The 3982-nt window shown below is 35.6% G+C and overlaps 1 long non-coding RNA gene across 2 annotated transcripts; it reads left to right on the top strand.

The window, feature by feature from the left end:
* Positions 1-1148: 1148 nt before the first annotated feature.
* Positions 1149-2958, top strand: LOC148160333 (uncharacterized). Of its 2 annotated transcripts, none has more exons than XR_015764302.1 (6): positions 1149-1212; positions 1826-1914; positions 2001-2118; positions 2295-2362; positions 2437-2552; positions 2652-2958. It is a non-coding gene; the product is annotated as an uncharacterized LOC148160333 (long non-coding RNA). The 2 variants fall into 2 exon arrangements; XR_015764301.1 differs by having other exon boundaries at positions 1152-1212; positions 1805-1914.
* Positions 2959-3982: the final 1024 nt, after the last annotated feature.

A 3982-nucleotide genomic window follows, 5' to 3' on the forward strand; every position in this document is an offset into this window, starting at 1 on the left:
CAGTTGTACAGTTTTTAAAGTCAAGTTTGTTCTTTCATTTCTGAAAATAAGACCTTGTGTTTAGCGACACACTCCAGGAAATGTCTTGTTAGTGAAAACACTATCTCTAGGGACAATATAGTCGGCACTAATATCGGTATCGGATGATAATAATCATCTTTTAACATATCGATGTTGGTTTACTGAATGACACTGGGCCAATATTGACAACCGATATTTATTTCCATCTGGTTGCAGAGAGTCAGTGGTGAAGGTCAGTGGTGTGGTCGTTCTTTTCAAGGATAGTAAAATAATCATAATAATATTATTATATTATGAATTATATCGGTTATCGTCCATAACAGAAACAGCTTGCTTTCTAAATACCAACCAAACATGAACTTATTTCCAGAAAACAGCTGGATGTTTATTTAGCTCTTCAAATGTTTCTAAAAATATTAGGGACCCAAAAGGAAGAACAAAAACAAAAAGAGAAATTTGCATAATAGTTCACAGTAAAAAATGCTGGGTTATTTTCATAACCCAATTTCTGGGTTGAAGCTGTTGGGTCATAGGTTGGGTTAGTTTGACCAAATATTGGGTCAAAATTCATAACTCATGAGTTGGGTCAGAAATTTATCAGAAGTCTACATCTTGCACACTTCTGTTGGGCCAGGAGTTGGGTGGGTAGATTTACCCAAACGGTTGGGTTAAAGATGAAACTTGGAAGAAGCCACGCCCCTCTTCACAAGCCTCCATTTTCAACATGACTGTGAACATTGCATAACGGACTTCTCCTCTACTTTGAAATAAGACATGGTAAGTAAAAAGAAGATAAAGTTTCAACGTTTATAGAATTTTATACATAAATTGAATTTATTTCAAACATGTTTGATATTTATTTTTATGGTTATTTAAAATGTTTATTACGGTAGGTTCCTCTGACAAAGAGCTTCGGTGTTGCTACAATACGGATGTTGGGGAAAAAATAGATGAAGGGGAAGGGCACAATTTGTCAAGTAAATTAAATTCAGTTTTTAATATAACCTCAATCATATTTGTTCGTAACTTAACATAGTCAAATTTTTAAAAATCGATTTAGTTTTAAAAGAAAGGTAGTTGACGGTTTGTCCCCTGATTTTTGCAATATGCGCGCGCATCCTCAGCGGGCTGAGGCTACGTGTTCGAACACCAGCAGTAATGGCGGAGGAGAGCGAGCAGAGCTTTAATAATGTGGGTATATTATGCTTTTTGAAAATAAAATAACTTTTGCAAAGTTATTAGGCAATAAATTAGTTGTGTAAACCTGAATTATGCGCTCGGTTTATTAACATATAGCTTAATTACAAACATGCTCGGACGTGTTCGCACTTATCGCTCCCCTCCAGCCGCCGGCTCGTCTCGCCCTCTGTCAGTTGACCGGGCGGAGCGGCTTGTTAAGCCGAGAGAGAACGACCGTCTCCCGGCACATTGCTTTCAAACTCCCGCTGGTTTTAGGCAACGAATTAAAAGCAAAACTAAGACAATATCTAATGTTAATGTTTGCTCATTTTATTATTATTGTTACTACGGTATTAATTACAAATACATTTATTTAAAGTTGGTGCTGAAAGTTATTCAGCACTAAGTTTGTGTTAAGTTTTACTTCTAAATTAAATTATATGTGTCATTTTATTTTATTAAGTGCTATATTTATTTTTAGGAACATAAAATTACTCTGAACATTTGAAATTGCTGGCTAATTACAAGTTATTTGCAGTTGAGACAGCTATAAGATTTAATTCAGTCATTAAAGTTTGATTTGTGATTTTGTCTTTTCTGATAGATTTTGTAATTTTACATCCAGGATCTTCAGGAGAATTAAGCGAAACCCAAACTCCTCGTTCTCAACGAAGACCTTCTGCATGACCAAGAACATGAGTCTGCTCCCTCAAGGTATTGAAGCTCAGAAGAAATGTTCTCTAAAATGTCATGCTTTTTAGTTACTGTAACATTTTAACACTAACTTATGTTTGATACAGAAGATGATGTAGTCCTGCAGCTGCTGCCAGTACCCCTTCCTGCTCCACCTTACTAATTTGGGAGAAGTTTCAGATCCATCAACCTGGAAATTCAGATGTTTTCATTGATATCCAGCCTGTAAGTCAACCTTCATCTCTGAATAATGCTCAGATCGTTTAAGTGCATCACATTCAATAGTGAGGTTTTGTGTTAAACTAGAATCAGTCAGAAATTAGTTTTTGAGAATGTATCCCTTTACCTTTAAATTCACTAAAGGCCTGTTTTTGTGCTTCTCTCTCTTGTTCTCAACGAAGATCTTTTGTATGGCCAAGAAGAGAAAGGAGCGGCCGTCTTCTCAACAACATGAATTTTCTCCCTTAAGGTATTGAAGCTCAAGAGATGTTTATAAACTGTTAACATTTAACATTTTAACACAAGCTTATGTTTCCCATGCAGACAAGATGATGTAGCCCTGCAGCTGCTGCCAGTGCTCCTCCCTACTTACACATTTGGGAGTAGAGTTTCAGATCCATCAACCTGGAAGTTCAGAAGGTTTCATTGATATCCAGCCTGTAAGTCAACATTCATCTCTGAATCATGCTCAAATTGTTTGCTGTTTATATAAGTTCATCACTAATGGCCTGTTATTTTCTGTCTTCTCTCTCCATCAGGTTGGGACAAACCTGGTGGTGCATCTACAAAATGTGACAACCTGTATGTCCTCATGCAGGGAGACAGGCAAAATGCTAAAGTGTCGTTAAAAATGCTCCTTGTTTAATGGCTGAAAGGTTTACTTGTAGTTTGCTTTAAAACAGACTTTTTTTCATTAAATGTTTTCTAATATGGAGTAACAGATACTTCTGGAGTTGTAGCCAAATGAATTGAAGTGATTTAACTACTTATGTTTTGTAACTTTTGTAAATGAAATTGCTGGCTCTATATATGTATCATGTGGAAATAAAAGAAGCTTTAAATTCATATGTCTTTTAATCCTGTTTTTATATAGTGAAATTTAAAATAATTTTTTTTAACCCAACTATAGTGGTATAATAACCCTTGTGTTGGGTTATGAATTTCAACCCAATTTTGGGTCAGTTTAACCAATTTAAACAAGTCAATTTAACCCAACGTTTGGTTAGTTGCCATGACCCAATGTGCTGGGTCAAACCCTCAACCCAACCCAGTTGGGTTAAAACAACCCAGCGTTGGGTCGGTCCATATTTGACCCAGCGCTGGGTTACGTATTGGGTTATTTTTAACCCAGCAGTTTTTACTGTGTTCCCACATAATTTTGAGTAATTTTTCTGTTTCTTATTACTTTTGTCAGTTTTGAGTTATTTCATTGACCATATGTGGGACTTTTGTTTACTACCAGAGGAATATCAACAATTTTGTTAATGTGTCTCTTCAAGGATATTCTAATTTACTGAATAGCCAACAGTTCTACTGGTTTAAACGTTTCCCAGTAGTAAATGAACAAAAAGCCGTTTTAGAGATCGTTTAATTGTTATTTTACAAGTTGGTAAAACTTACACTTTCAGTAGAAAATGCAAAAAAAAAAAACAACAATATATTGTTTCAGTATTATAAATTTTAACTACAATCTGAGTAACATTTAAGGACTTGTTTTGTTGTTTATAACATCCCAAATGTCATTTTTACAGTTCTCCCATTTCTTTTATCCAGCTCTTATTTTAATGGCCTCTCAAAGCTTTCACCGTCTCCTTTTGACTCCACTTTACCAACAATTTCCTCTCCTGTCTGTTATTCTGCCCGGCTCTGCCCTCATCTCATCTTGTAAATGTGCCGGTGCTCAGAAAGTCAAGTGGCTCCAGAATCCTCTTGTGAAGTTGGCAAGAATCTGTCTGGTTAAAGCCATCCTCTGTCACAATGCAGGGCTTTTTTTTTTTTTTTACATTTACATGTGGTAATTTTAGTTTTTATATTTCCTGTGCAAGATTATGTATGAAAGTGAAAACATTTAGGAAGATACTATAGTTGG

This window comes from Poecilia mexicana, unplaced genomic scaffold, assembly GCF_051168715.1.
Source record: "Poecilia mexicana isolate PSO_F unplaced genomic scaffold, ASM5116871v1 scaffold_2, whole genome shotgun sequence".
Classification (NCBI taxonomy): Eukaryota; Metazoa; Chordata; class Actinopteri; order Cyprinodontiformes; family Poeciliidae; genus Poecilia; species Poecilia mexicana.